This window comes from Chelonia mydas, chromosome 8, assembly GCF_015237465.2.
Source record: "Chelonia mydas isolate rCheMyd1 chromosome 8, rCheMyd1.pri.v2, whole genome shotgun sequence".
Lineage (NCBI taxonomy): Eukaryota > Metazoa > Chordata > Testudines > Cheloniidae > Chelonia > Chelonia mydas.
In genome coordinates, this window is record NC_057854.1 from 25,529,519 (window position 1) to 25,545,740 (window position 16,222).

Here is a 16,222-nt window from a genome sequence, read left to right on the forward strand (position 1 = left end):
GCCCTAACATGCCTGTGTAAGTGGGGTAAGGATTGGGCTCTGTAAGCAGTAGTTTGCTGTAACCGATCCAATCCTATGAAACGGTCGGTCATGGAGTTTCACTGAGCAGTGAACACTTCACTGAAATACTCACCATCCTTTAAAGTACTGGCTTCTAGAAGGGAACCATTCTACATAAAACATAAAGATCTGGGGAGTTGTGTTTATACAGCAACTTTATTCAAATCCTGCTAATCAGCGGAAGAAGAGCAAGGGATTTTTAGAGAGGAAATCATACCATGGTTGCTCCATCCCAAAGGTTGTGCACTGCAACAACAAAATGGGCTTGATCTTGAGCTTCAGGTGTGTGGAGAGGCATTTCTATAAGTGTCTGGTAAAAAGTAACAAGCAGGACAAATTGTATGGGGAAACCTGATATTCCTTAATGCGAGTGCTCTTGTGTGAGCACCAAATTACTCATGCCCAGTATCAGGAATAAGGGCAAGAAAAGGGTAAGCAGCAAAACACCATATTTGCATGCCAAGGTTGTCACTTAAACCCATGACTCCTCAGACATGCCCATTCTCTGCCCTACTTTTACCCTGCACTCTTGAGTAAGGGAGTGAGCATACAAGAAGATCAAGACCAAAATCTCTTCAAAGTAGAAGACTATGACGAGTGCTTGTACTCATGCGGACTCTGCTATGATGGCTCTATACCGCCTGGTTTCTTCGATGCAGGTGAATCCTCAGTGACCTGGATCCTCTGGCTTTCAGCTGCTGTGCATCTTCCAGAATACTAGAAAGCAACTGGAGCAGAGGCAAAGGTTTGGCTCCGTAGGTCTGTGTTAGGCACGACTCTTCTGGGACTGGCCATTGCCGTGTCTGCCTTTTTCTGCCCCTTCACCCCTCAGTTCAGGCAACAGAATGAAGCCCAAAACATTGTCCTACACATATAAGATGACATGAGCAACTGCATTAGAAAAACGATAATTGATTCTTGATGCATCTTTACCAAAAGATTTTTTTCAACTTTTTCCTCTTTAAAATATTTACACTCAACACATTGCAAAGGTGTGTGTGTGTGGGGGGGGGGATTAACCCGGCAGTTTTCCTCTGCACTGTTTTATCTTATTGCTCTTGGAAAGTAATCAAGCATGTCTCCTGCTAATCCACACTATGAAAAAAAACTTCATTTTATAGAAACATTTCCAGAATAATAAGTACACTTTTAAAATAATACTTAAAAAAGAGCTGCTGCATATGTAATTTGTCCCTTAATATGGAAATTAATAATAGTGGGATTAAAAAAAAATCTTTAAACTACTTTTCACTATATATCATTATTCTGTGTTTGTACAGCATCTGCCATGGTGCGATCCTGGTCCATGGCTGGGACTCCTAAGCTCTACTGCAATACAAATAATCATACTCAAGAGAAAAAATATAATGATATAAAACAGTATATTCTAGTATAAAAAGAAGTACAGGTTTTATTACTAAAATATACTCTTCTCCAGGAAGAGAAACATATAGTACTATCTGTTGAGCTGTATGTTTACAAATCTCTGTTTTAAGTTATTTTCCTATATATATGAGAGAGAATGTGAGGACATAAGTACTCCATTGATATTTTTATGGAATAGATATAGGTTTTGTTTATAGGAAAATAAACCCTCAACATATAATCTTTAATTTAAACTCCAAATAGCTATTAATAAGAAACCTGGGAATTGTCAGCAGGCTATAATTTTCTGGGAATCTTCATCATCAGTTAGGTAGAACTATGTAATAAACAACAAGGAGACCACCTCCCCACCCCCCCAAATAAGTATTTGCAGCTTGTGTCATGAATTCCAATAAATAGCTGCCCCCAATAATATCCTGTATATAGAGGCTATGGAGTATGATGCAGGAATAAAATGAGGAACCATAAAAAATATACCTGAATAGCCAAAAAGATGCTGGGTAAGTAAGGGGTGTGTGTATGTGTGCGTGCTTGTGTGTGTGTGTGTGTATATATATATATATATATATAACATACATACACCTTATATGAGTGTCTCTTTCAATCTAAATTTAAAAAAATGAAGATCTGAAGGTCCGTCAAGTCTGGATACTTAACTTGAAACACCACACAGAAATTTTCAGAAATTTCTGAGCACCCACCCTCTAAATTTTTGCCCTTCCAAAGGTGTCTCAAATTGGACACACCATTACTGGAGCATTCAAAATGACGAGTCACTGCTGAAAGTTTAGCTTGTCTCATAAATGACAAGCAATTTGTCTTCTGCCACAGTCTGATTTAATTAATGTTGGAGGGGTATTGAATAAGGCACAGATGTCACTGCATTAACTCCTATTCCCCACCCCTACAGGGATGAAGAACTATTCCAGCCTTTTATCTTTATATTCCTCATGCTTCATGGGATAGAAATCATGAGCTAGAATACCCAGGGAACCTCTGACTGCTTCCCTCTGCCTCCCACTCCCAGGCTTTGCCTGAGATTATACCACATCAGGAGTCCTGTGAAAAATAGTTTTCAGTGCAACAGCCTTCTAATGTGACAAACACAAATACTGGCCCATAAAGAACACATTTCGGTACACAGAACCTATAACAGAGACAATCAAATGCATTCTGTTTAATCTCTTCTAAAAGCCCCAAGAACACTTTTCATTTCAGGCTCCTAGTCTTTATTTATATGCATAGATTGCTTAAGTTAGCACATTCTGTAAATAGCTACAAAGCTATTGTGATAAGAACAGCAAGTGGTCACTAAAATCTTGACATTTTATGGACCTAAAAGGACACCCTGTAATCTTCCTTTGATGTTTTGTGCATCAAATATCACTTACCAAACACTTTAGGATGCTCAAGATGCAGCCTTGACATACAATTTCATTATTAAAAGGGACTAGACAGAAATGCATACAGCAAATAAAAAGGTCTCTATGCCACACTATTTGTGATTCTGCTGCTGCATAAATGTTTAAATTAATGATGCAATTACTACTCCCCTCGTGGTTATCACTAGCTGCAATGTAACAAGTGTTCACATGTTGCTGAGTTATCAGCAGTGTAATAATTATTCAAATTTGCCTGATTTACTTTCTGTTAGGAGCCCAAAACTTTTCCTAAGGTCAGCAATATGTTTGTTGAGGATGGCAATCTAGAAGCAAGCTTCGGAGAACTGAGTTTAGTTTTGGGCAAGAACTCTCAAGGAGAGGGGTTACCACAGAAAGATTTATGAGCATTAATAAACACAGTGGTTATAATAATAGTAATTAGATTTGACATTAGATCTTAGGAGTCACATGTTCTCGCATGTTTATTTGAGCATGAGCTTTCGTGAGCTACAGCTCACTTCATCGGATGCATAGCATATCGTGGAAACTGCAGAAGACATTATATACACACAGAGACCATGAAACAAAACTTCCTCCCACCTCACTCCCCCGCTGGCAACAGCTTATCTAAAGTGATCCTCAAGTAGAGCCATTTCCAGCACAAATCCAGGTTTTCTCACCCTTCCCCCCCCCCCCCACACATACAAATTCACTCTCCTGCTGGCAACAGCCCATCCCCCTTTGAAACCCCTCTTTATAATGCCTTTATAAAGAGGGGTTTCAAAGGGGGATGGGCTGTTGCCAGCAGGAGAGTGAATTTGTATGTGGGGGGGGGAAGGGTGAGAAAACCTGGATTTGTGCTGGAAATGGCTCTACTTGAGGATCACTTTAGATAAGCTGTTGCCAGCGGGGGAGTGAGGTGGGAGGAAGTTTTGTTTCATGGTCTCTGTGTGTATATAATGTCTTCTGCAGTTTCCACGATATGCTATGCATCCGATGAAGTGAGCTGTAGCTCACGAAAGCTCATGCTCAAATAAACTGGTTAGTCTCTAAGGTGCCACAAGTACTCCTTTTCTTTTTACGAATACAGACTAACACGGCTGTTACTCTGAAACATGTTCTCGCATGTTGCCTTCCATTTTACAACTTCATGCAGGAGATTATTGTGGTATATTAGCACTTCTGCTTCGGTTTTCAACTGTATCCTGCCCAGTATCAACTCTGCATCCAGGCTGAGTAGAGGAAAGCAAGGCATGAAATTTGTAAAACCACATGGGAGATTTATATATCTCACAAATGCACAGTAATCTAGAATCATCTAGGGCAGGTGGGGGTGTCTGCGTGTGTGTGTACACACAACATACACACTCTACAGGCATTTTTTAATTATTCAGAAATCAAGCACTGTGTTTCTATAATGCTTATACAATGTGGCTCCATTCCCACTTGGTTCCTAAGCATTACTGTAATAATAAAGAATAATAGATGCTAAATTTCTTAATGGCATAATTAACAATTTACTGTTACATTCTTTAAAAAAATCATTCTGTCCTCAAAGAGTAAGTGCTGTAAGTTTGGGGAAGATATACTGTATTGTTCATACACAGCAAAGGAGTTGAATCCCCTCTTTTATTGCAAAATAGAACTCAGCCTTAATCATGGAGTCAGGACTGGAGCCTCCATGAAATATGTAAAACACCACATATGTGTAAGTGATGTCCATGGATTAAATTCCAGACCCAAGAGGTTCATTTAAAACAGGCTGAAAAAAAATGATACAAATTTTAATGAAAGTGTTTTTTGAAAAGTTTTCTGATTTTCTGAAATTTCAGAATCAATGAAAATAATAAATTCCACCAGCCATAGAACCAGTAACAAAAATATAATAGATATAAACTTGTAGATATAAAATTGAAATTCAAAAAATGTAAACCACTATAGAAGATTAAATATCTTATGCCACATGGTAAGATTTGTCATGCACCTTTGGCCATTTCATCTGCCCTCTTCCCACTACTTCATCTCTCCAAAACCTAATATTCCATCCCTGACAAACAAATTTAAACAACTGCCACCATTTAAAAAAAAAGAAATCAACCTGCCCCAGAAATATTGCTGCCTTTTTCCTGCAAATGTGGACTTTGCTCCTGATGACATCTGCCTGAGTTCCAGGGTGGGTGTGAGTCAGACCTGGGCCTATGACATGTTTTCTAGACGTAAAAGTATCTGTAAAATCTAGTATCGTGTGGACCTGCAGGGCTAAAACTGCTTGAATCATACCCCCAGAAACAGAAAGCTCTCAGCTTCCCATTGGGATCCAGCTCTCACTTCTAGCTGTGGAAGGATCCAAGATTTTGGCCATTAAAGTTGATATTTTAGGGCATAAAAAAAACCTATTTTTGGTCATGCTGAGAGATTTTATGATTCCTACTAAGCCCCATACAACTGGTTTCAAAGTAACAAAAATTCTTCGTTTTACAGGTGTAGTGATATGAAAAATAGCCCAATAAAATGTTTTAAAACTCTTCAGGACATTTCTAGAATAGCAGTTCTTCTCTAACATATGAGACCTGATTTACAAAGACCCTGAATTCTAGTATCTCCTGTTGACTTTAACTGAAACTCTGATGCTGAGAATTTCTGAAAATGTGCTCATGTGGCATATAAGAAAAGCTTTATTAACATTCATTTGGAATATCCTACATAACTCACTGATGACTTTGCCACTCATGCATAATGCCCCTATCCCTAACTCATGCTGATAAAACCATAGCACAGCATCGTGTGTGTGTGTGTGTGTGTGTATGCTTGTGTATCTGATTCAGGTTGATTTCCAGCATACCCTGCATTTCATGAATAAAATGACAACTCCATTTATTTTTCCAGATGCCAGATTTGAAGCTGGTGTCTCTATTTCTTGTGCACCCAAACTCCTGCTGACTTCACTGGGAATTTTGGGTGCATAAAGAATGAAGCATCCCATCCTTCACGCTGTGCTTCCTGAAAGAGATCCTACAGTTGTCACCATTTAAAAAAAATCAACATTTTTTTCCCAACAGATACTACTACATGGCTGGCACAATCATTTTCCTTTCTCATTCTACAGAGCAACCGTGGTATCTTAGGATATGTGTGATGGGGTATACAAACTGCATGCTGGGCTTGAAGAGGTTAAAAGGCAGTGCTTCAGCTGGAGCTCAGGTAGCATGCTCTGGCTGGAGGAGTGGGTTAAAAGGAGCTCAGAAGCCCAGCCAAAGGGTGGTGGACAGGCTCTAGGAGAAACAAATACTTTGCTGGGAAACCAGATAGAAGGCTGAGCCTGAGAGGGGCCCACAGAATGGCTGAGGGCCCACCAACCTATTGAGAACCAGGTGGTCCCACATGGCCTTGATCATTTGGACTCTTTTATTAAACTATTGACTGTTTGGACTATTGGGGCCATGCCCCAAACTGAAGGAGCACATAGGTGGGAAGTAGCCCAGGGCAGTGCACTTGGACTCTCTGCAGGGAGGACCCCACTGAAGTTGCTGTCTACATGTTGCTGGTCTGGGACCCAATGGAGAGGGAGAGCCTGGATCACCTTACCATGCTCTCCTTCAGGGCAAAGTCCCAGATGTGGGTGGAGGCCAAAAGACTCTGAGCATAAACCAGGCATCTCTACTGCTCTGACAGAAAGAAAAGGAACTGGAGGTCAGTTTTGCTAACTGCTAGGTAGCCTGGCCCTCCAAACACCCTATCACAGTATGTCTTCACTGCAGTGTTCGTCTGAGGTATAACTCGAGTATTGCCCCTAGCCTGACTCATGTCCACACACAAAAATCTGTAGCCTGAGTTAAATGGTGCTTTAAACTTGAGCTATCTGGTCCATCAGGGCATGAGGGTTGAAGCTTGAATGCTGCTGATGCTCAAGCTAGTAATGCAGTGGGGACTTAGCTACTCTCTGTGCTGATGGTACACTCAGTCTGTGCTGCTTGAGTGTTGTTTTGCAGTGTACCTGCTCTCACTTGAGCTAGATTAACTCAAGAGGAGCAAGGGTGGACAACTCTAGCTAATACTTCAGTGAAAACAAGCCTTTAGCTCAGTGGTTCCCAAACTTTTTCCGCCGCTTGTGCAGGGAAAGCCCCTGGTGGGCCGGGCTGGTTTGTTTACCTGCCATGTCCGCGGGTTTGGCCGATCGCGGCTCCCAGTGGCGGATGCGTGTTTGTAAATGCTGAGTTTTTAAGAGAATTACCATAGTGGATCAGACCAGTAGTCTGTATAGTCTGTCTCCAGCAGTGGCCAGTACCAGCTGTTTCAGGGGAAGATGCAAAGAATCCTGAAGTGGGCAAAGTTTTTTTTTTCTAATGTCCATTAATTAGAGGTTGGCTTATGCCCTATATGAAGGATGTGTGGTTGAACTATAATAATGTATGAATAGTGTATATGACTTGGGGTAGTTACTGTATGTCTATATGGGGTAAATTCACTGTATACATAGGTGGTTTACTTTAATATCAGGCTGTTAGGAAACGAGCAGGAAGGCAATACAATGGATCCAGATAAAACACTTCCTGTTAACCTTCTGATGTGTTTAAGGGACAATACCTGAGTTGTTAGCTGTGAAGATCCTAATTCCAGGCTCCAGCCAAAGTTACCCAACTGTTTTGCCAAAGCTGGGAGGCTACAGATAAAAAGAACAGTAACAGTTATAAAGCCACTCTCTAGACAGGTGGTGGTAGAGTGGGGAGGATTAGCTGTCAGAATCAGACTGACTCAGACATAACTCCTGCTTGGGGTTATGGAGCAGCTAAGACTTCCTAAGCTTCCAGGGCAATGGTAAGCCTTAGGGAAGATATATATGCCTATATAGACTGTTGGGTTAAAAACCCTTTTCTCTGGTTATGCTTTGCTGTTTCTACTGTTCAGATTAAACAATACTTTTTTCAAAAGGTGTTTTTTCACTGTATTAACCACTGGTCACACCTCCTAGAGGGAAGACTTTGCAGGTGCTGAAAATCAGACAGCCCTGCTGAGTATTCATGGAAGGTACATATTTTGCTGTCACCCAGTGACCTGGGAGAGAACCTCTGGATATTCTCATTTACTAATAAATGTCCAGTCTTCTTTTGAATTTTATTAAGCCTTGGTTTCAGTGATATCTTGTGGCAATGAGTTTCACAGGCTAATTGTGCATTGTGCAAAAAAGAGAAGTATGGTTTTGCTGAAGGCTAATTGCATATTTATCATTTAAACAAATAAAAAACTAAGTAAGTCTGTCCTTTTCCCAGTGCTCAGACCTATGAATACTGCAGAGAAACCCTGTCTAGCTGTTATAATTCATCTTGCATAGGGAACAGTGCCAAAATAAGAGCAAATGTTTTAATTACAAGAAGCAATTTTCTTAGGTAAGACAATTGCTATGTTTGCTAAATTAATTTAATATGCTACACAGTCTAGCAGAGTTTTTAATGAATGCTAAGTTTGAAAACACCACATGAAGCAGCAGTAGTTGTATTTGCATATTTGCTCAGGATAATTGATAGAATTGTTTAATTAAATATTTTAAGAGGCAATAGTCTAATTCACTCTATGCAGAAAAAGTAAAACTGTGAGATTGGATAATTTATCTGGTTGAACCTTTTGTATATTTAAGCAATAAGTCCCAACAGGCAATGCATTTCTGGGCAATTTTAGCTCAGCTTGGGTGGTAATGTAAAATTTCATGAGACGGAAGGCTGAGTAGCTTTAACTAGAGATAAGCCCCAATCAAAAGCCTGGATTCAAAATAACCCAGTCTTTGTTGAAGTTAATACAAAGTTTGTGGCTCATGCCTGTTTCTGATTCTAAACACCCCGAAAGTGCAACCTGCAATGGTGTAGCCTCTGGGCACACTTCAGGTGTGTTTGATCCTGTGCCCACTGATACCAAGAGCAAAGCTCCTAATGATTTCAGGATCAGAGCCAGAATTTGGGAATAAATATGTATACTTAGGACTGTACCCTGGTCCCACTGAAGTGACTGATAAGATTCCCACCGACTCTATTTGGAGGCAGATTCTCCATCGTTCAGTGGGCATATCTGTGTGTGTAATATTAATGTAAACCACTAGGAAATACTGAGTTGGGTCTAGCCTTGCAAACCCATTTCGTCAAATGTAGTTATTTTAATGTCAAAGGCTCAAATTCTACACTATTCGGTTGAGCAGAGTTCATATTGACTTCAGTAGGAGTTATGTCTGTTTGAGTAGGGCAGAATTTTTCCTAAAGCAGGAATTCCCAAACTTTTTCGTAAAATAGACCATGCCTTAACAGGGAGATTTTGTTGGATTAACTCAACTTCCACTTATGCTTCTGTGGACCACTTTCCTTCTTTTTGCAAGTGCAGAACAGCCCTGTAATAACTCCAACAATCACTTTAATGGAAAATCAAATCAGAAAAACACTTAATGAATTGTTACCTCCTTTTAATGAGTTTAGTAGGTGAAAAGAAGGGGACTTAGAAACACATGACCCACCAGTTCTTATTGATCCACTGATTAATGTGATCCACAGGTCAAAATTTGAGCATTACTGACAAAAAGCATTAATGGCAGAAAGATGCTGGCCCCATAGAAGTCAATGACAAAACTCCCATTGACTTCAATGATTACACCCAAGGTGTTTAGTATTCCTTTGGTTTTCTGACTTTTGGGTTTATTTTGATAAAATTATTATTTGTATCATATTTTATAGATTAAATTTCTGCCCATAGCTTTCCAAATTGAACAGGGACTGCGCTGTTTGGCATGTAATAAAACAAACATCCTTTTTATAGGTCTCAGGTTAGCTTAAAGATTGAATTTATACCAAGTAGGAAAATCAATGATAAACTAGTAAGGCCAGGTATGTTTGCCTTTCTAAACTGGACATTATGAAACACAACAGTGAAAAAGTAAGGGCCTGGCTCTTAAAAAACAATGTATTGATGAATGTTACTAGTATTCTTTCTGAAATATGGTTTCGGTTATTTGGAGCCCCCACTCTACATATCAATAGTGTGAAAGGGGGTAGCCCTCCACCCCAGAGCCCTGGTTGGTTAGGGAGCTAGCAAGCAATCCCACCCCTCCTGCCTGCAGCTGGGGAGGGGGTATGCCATTTGCTGCAGGGACACAGGAAAGATGAGAGTCTGGGCTCGGGGGTGGGTGCAGGCAGCAGCCTCAGTGTGTGGCCACTATGGGTTCGTCTATGCAGCAATTCAACAGATGCATCTGGCCCAGGTCAGCTGACGAGGGCTCACAAGGCTCTGGCAAGACAGCAATTTCACACCCCCACAGCCCTTCGGGCTCAGGCTGAAGCACAAGCTCTGGGTTCCAGCAAGTAGGGAGCCCAGGATCCAGCAATTTTACAGCCCCACAGACCTGAGCCCAGGTCAGCTGACATGAGCCAGGCATGGCCATGCTATGGGTCTTTTAGTCCAGTGTAAATGGACCCTCTGAGCTTATGCTGCATGTCTGAATCAGCCAGAGCCCAAAGAGAAGAAGGCATGCTGAGAGGTGACCAAGGGACTGATGCTGGAGGGAATAGTTGGATGGTTTGTTTGCTCATTTGCAGATCACAGACTCCAAGGCCAGAAGGGACCATTATGATCATCTAGTCTGACACAGGCCATAGAATGTCCCTGTTACAATACCCATTTGAAGTGGGGTTGGAGTGATTTTTGGTTGAATTCCTGCCTCTCCAAAGGCTGTCAGAGGGTTCACCACTCTAAGGCAGTGGGTGGGAGTTAACAGGAATTTGTGGCATAATGGGTAGGCAGCATTAGAGACAAAAAAAAACATTCAAATGGAGAGGAAAAAAAAACAAACCTTATTGTATCAAATTCTTTCAGTTTTATCTGTGGATGGTACAGTTGATATGGTTTCCTATTAGATATCCTACAATAAACACACTTAGCTATGGGTTTAATTTCAATGCATTATTTAGATAGATAGATAGATAGATATAGATATAGTGCTTAAATAGCTACTTTAATCATCAAGTTTCTATATAAACATTAGCTGGTTAACTCGATCACTAATACCAGGAGAGGAAGAGTTATTTTAAAGGTATTGTAACAGAGTTGGCTGCCTCCCATGTGCCCCCTTGTGGTGAGGACTGTCTCTGTAATGCCCTGCTTCTACTTTCCTCTTCTTCAGCTCTCCTAAAATAAACTCTCAATAGTCAAAAGGCAAATAAAATATTCCCCAAAGGCGATCCAGTTTGTTCAGTCTGAAGTACACGCTGGCTCTCCAGGCCCCACCTCCAATTCAATATATTTCCCCCTGTCATTGGGGAGTTTCCAGCCCTCTTTCTCAGAGCTGGGTCACAGTTCGCTGTCTCTGCAGCTGCTTCTTCAAGACAGCTACTGCTCCTCAAGCTTCTGTTTTTCTGGGCATTTGTGTGTACATTGCAGCCACCTGCTGCCCTTTACAGGAAATTACCTGATCCCACTCAGGTGGGGCTCATCCTGTAATCAGGGCTGGTTTAGCCCCAGGTTCTCAAGCCAATGGGGCAAGTCATCCTGTTACAAATATGCTAAATATCAAACATTATTTATTCAGGTTTAATGATTGTTACAGCCATTTGTCTACAACATGGCTTGGTAATCATCACACAAATTGTTATACTTCTGCAGTGACTGCAAATCACTGACTTTATTTTGCACTTTGGGGTATCTCACCTGAACTCTGTACAGCCAGCTGGGGAAAAGGTCCCTCCGCCTATGCTTGGTTCTCTTCTGTCTGCTGGCTTGGGGTGGGTGTTCAGATTGTTGCTTGTCACCTTTCAGGGTAAAGGATACCAGGGGAGTTGGGCTAGCAAGCCAGGTGGGGGCTTTGGTTGCTTTGAGAGGAAGGGTTTGCTACATGATACTTTACTCAAAAGCTGCTTTTAAAAAGGTGTAGTTTTAAATCATTAGCACCTATCCCTCTTTCACCTACCTGTGAAGCCAGCTGGATGCTGAGATAGTCCGCGATTCATGCCATTTGCGATGATGGCTTTGGTGATGTAGACACTTATTCTGTAGCCACTAGATAAGGGTTCTGATCTTGCACCACTGAAGTGAATGTTAGCATGCAAATCACTAGGGGTCAGATTCAGCAAAACATAAACATGCACTTAACTGTAAATGTGCTTAAATCCCAATTAAATCAATGAGATTTAAGCATGCTCTTAAAGTTAAGCACATGCTTATGTACTTTGTTGAACTGGGGCCTAGAATAGGAGCAGGAGCAGGTCCTAGGCCTGCAACTAATTTTATAAAGAATACCAAAGAACAGTTCTATCTGTTTGCATAAATGTTTGAATGCTAGACACAGTGTCTTGCTTCAATATCCTTTTTGTTTTCTTTTTATTTGTCAAAGATTATGCTAGATTCAGAATAGCTTCATTAATTGGCAGTCTTAATATTACCTTAGATAAGCTGTCAGGCTTTAAACTCCTTTCCTGATAAATTTGAAATACAATTTAGTTTCTTCTCCTTTAGTTTCAAAGTACAGAGGTATCATTATTATTTTATGTGCTTTTATTTTCCTTTGGTCTTTTCACTTCTAACACTTAATCAGTTCACTTACTACTTTTCTAGGATTGCAGTGGGAAGAAATAGATATCTGGCTGTTCATTGGTATTCCAGAGACATACATGTGTATATGGGGAGAGAGAGAGAAATGGTGTCTCCCTTGCTAAGCAGTGCCTGCTGGTGGCAGTATGTGCTACTATGTTTGACATGGCATTAGCTGCTTGTTTGTTTCCAGGTGGAGTTTAAGTTGTTGGTTATGATGTGTGAATCCCTAAGGAATTTAGGTGCCCAACCCATGGAAATTCAAGGGAAATTAGGCACCTAACTGCCTTCTACTGCTTTGAAAGTCCTGGGTTAAATGACTTGGGACCTGCTTCTTCCCGTGTCATATGGCTACCTTTGCAATCATAAGGGTCCATGGAGATGGATCCCCCTTATTGTAAAAGAGAGGTGGCACCTGGCAGAGCAGTCTCTGCAACACTCTTCACCACCCCCTTTTTATTTTATGAAATGTTCTGACCTCAGTCTCCAAAATGAGGCTAATTTATTGACATACTGCCTGTGGTGCAAATCCCATCAGTGTGAGAGGACATTCTCAGAAGATTGGGACAACTGATGGTGGGGAAATGCAAGGGAAGTAGAGATGGGTTTAACCTGTATTGCTCACATGGCTGGTGATCAATGATACATGTTAGAGTGGGAGGAAAACGTGCTGCTCCTCTGGTCAGTTTTTATTTTGTATCTCTTATGTTCTTAAACATACGTCAAGTGGGCTCAGAGATATGGATAGATGCCCTTTGGTGTAGAGCTTTTGTGAGACTGAAATCTAATAAATACATGTTTTTATGTCTGTCTTAAGCTATATTTCATGCTACTATTTAATGCTCCTGAATCACAGGAAGTCTGGTCGGGTGATACTGGTAGGAAGAGAGAAGAGTTTGAAGAACTTGCATTCCCCACCCAGGGATCCCCAGCAGAAAAAGGATCCTCCAACACTGTCCTCCGAAAAGTTTGGTATTGATTGGGGAGAACTGTTCCAGGCATGTGTATGTAGGGACTCAAGAGTGACTATTCATTCTTCTGGTCCTACTACCAGTTCTATGATCTATTGTTGCTTACAACTAATTCTGTTCCTTCTGAGACATTTCTCAGTGGTTCCTCTTCAAGACGATATTGATCCATTTGCAAGATCAAGAAGCAACATTTTCAAAGACCCACAGTTCCTGGTAACTTCTCTTTATTATTTCTCGAGCACCTAAATGTGCATAGGACTTTACAGAATACTTAGGAAACACGGGGCCACATTTGATCTCAGTTACACCAGTCTATATTAGGAGAAACTCCACTGAAGTCAATGAAGTAAACGAGATTAGAATCAGGGCCAAAGTCCATACCTTGAGAATCGGACAATCTAACTCTGAAATATGACACAAAAACTAATAATTCATATGCTGACAGGAGCAGATATTGTTGATGAGGAGTTCAGTGCTGGTATAAGATCAGCACTAGAAAGTGTCAACATTGTATATTAAGCCCTCCAGAACTTTTCAGTTTATGCCTTATTTCTTGGAGAAGAAAGTATATAGACAATTATGTGAAGGCGAACTGGGAATTTATCACACTACATCAGATTTTTTTGTAAGACTGAAGCTACTGTACAGTTACAAAATGGGAATTCTTTTTGGATAAAATGCTTTTTTGGAGATGCTACTATTTAAGATTTACCAACTCTTTAATAACAGGCATAAGGTTGTATATTTGAAAGAAGAAAATGGGTGACACACATGTTTTTTTCCAGGGAGATAAATTACCCAATCTGATGTATCCATCAGGCTATGAACATAAATTTTCTTTGAGACTGAATGGTTTTTTATTAATAACTCCATCTTGCGACTGTTTTCATAGCGCATATTCAGCTTGGAAAAAGGAATAAAATACATGCAATCTATGAATGATTTGTCAACTCCCTGGCATTATAAAGATTGTATTATTAAATTTCATCCCCAAGAAGAGTTACTTCACATACCAATAGTTTCTTAATAGCCCATGGTGTGAGAGACTTTCCTAGCTCTCTGGTAGACCCTCTCTGATTAGGACATGGAAATTTTACTTTTTTGATAGTAAAAAAGTACAGCACCCAAATACATATAGGTTATTTGTCCAGTAAATTATTGCTTTGGAGTTCAATTCCATTTGATGCTTCTTGATTTATAATCATTGTAAGCTGCAGTACGATGGATGCATGAAGAATACAAAAAGTAGCTGAGTTTGATTTAAGTATTCTAAGCTGAATGAAGCATTCTCACTGTAGTCTAGGGGGGAAAAGGGAGACAAATAAAATCCTGGATGATTATGCATCACTTTGGTATGTCCCTGATTCTTCTCCAGCTAGGGTAAGCCATTGCTACCTTTCAAGAGACCTATATTTAATAGATAACCTTTGCCACTCATAATTCAGAAGCACAGATTTGGAGCACTGTTGAGAATGGGTATGCCTCTAGAGGAAGCATCTCCCTGCAAGTGACCCAGTGAGTTGTTGGGGCAGTGGTTCACTCCTGAATACAAGTGAACTCAGAAGTTGTCAGAAGAATTGAGTGAAGGGGTGCCACTACGTTGGCAAAGGGTAGAGCCTAGTATGACCCACATCATCTTTATTTATTAGATATGCTCTTTCCCCCAGGTAGACACATACTAAAAAGTAAGCCCCAACCATCCCCATCACATACCCTCAGGGGCAGGCTCCACACACCTTATGTTCTGTTCTTTTTCCTTTAGCAAACTGCTGATCCTCTCTGTGGCTCCTTGGTCCCCTATGCAGGGAGCCCCTTCCCACATGAACTAGCTGCAGATTCTGCTGCTCTTGAGTAGCCTCAGAGAGGATCAGGGCACAGAAGAGGGTCCCAGGCCTGGCAGGAGTCCCAGCAGCTGCTGCCACATCCTATGAGTGGAAAGCTGGTATAAAACTTTGTACCGTGTATCCATTGCAATGTTGATCAGTCTAGTCTCAGAGCCAGCAAAATAAAATTAGTTTTCAGGGTTACAGGAATTGTAACTAAATAGTAGTCCATTCCTACCTGCTCCCCAGTTCATAACAGGCTGCAGTGCGAGGTTTAAATTAGATTCTTTAGGGGCATGGACCATCCTTTTGTTCTGCGTTTGTACAGCACCTAGCACAAAGGTCTCCAGGTCTATGACTGGGGCTCCTAGACACTACCTCAATAGAAATAATGAGTAACAAAGGTCTGGCTACCCTGGTAGTGCCTATAAGGAAGGAGATCTCTCTCTCTCGCATCACTTAAATCATTAAACTTCCTGTCACCGAGTAAAGCACATTTTTAAAAATGCTCATGTACGTGTTCCAGTGGATGGGTAACATGAGTTTGAGTCTAATGGGATTAGAGTCCAAATGATGTAGTTCTTTGGAGACCAGAGCTGAAGTTCAGCAGCTCAGTTAGAAACTGTACTAATATTAACTCTGTGGCTATTCCCATTGGATTATACAGCATGTGCACGTCTTCAGTGTGTTTACTCAAATGCCAAGCATTGGCCAAGTGTTCCCCTTTCTCTGAGGATTTAGAATCCTGTCTTGACCTTGGTGGCCTGTCAATGGCGGGTTTGCCAGATTTGTATTATGGTGGCTGCTATCACTCGCTCCCACTAATAGGGATGTGTCAGAGAGATAACACACACAAAAACTAAAGCATAGAAAGAAAGGGATTTATCTGTGCTGTCAATGATGTATGTGCACTTTGAATGGGAAATGAACAAGTGAAAGTAAAAACCTCTGTTACTGACTTGCTCACAACTCCAAAAGAAATTAATGGGAATTATTGCATACGTATATGGGAGAACAGGCCCCGTAGACTGGGATGAATGAATTA

General features: G+C 40.8%; 1 long non-coding RNA gene across 2 annotated transcripts; it reads right to left on the minus strand.

Moving 5' to 3' along the window:
• Positions 1-218: 218 nt before the first annotated feature.
• Positions 219-11,658, minus strand: LOC122461463. Of its 2 annotated transcripts, XR_006283373.1 has the most exons (4): positions 11,505-11,658; positions 10,651-10,719; positions 7,413-7,488; positions 219-925 (listed from the first exon to the last, which is right to left on the minus strand). It is a non-coding gene; the product is annotated as an uncharacterized LOC122461463 (long non-coding RNA). The 2 variants fall into 2 exon arrangements; XR_006283372.1 differs by lacking the exon at positions 11,505-11,658 and having other exon boundaries at positions 10,651-11,205.
• Positions 11,659-16,222: the final 4,564 nt, after the last annotated feature.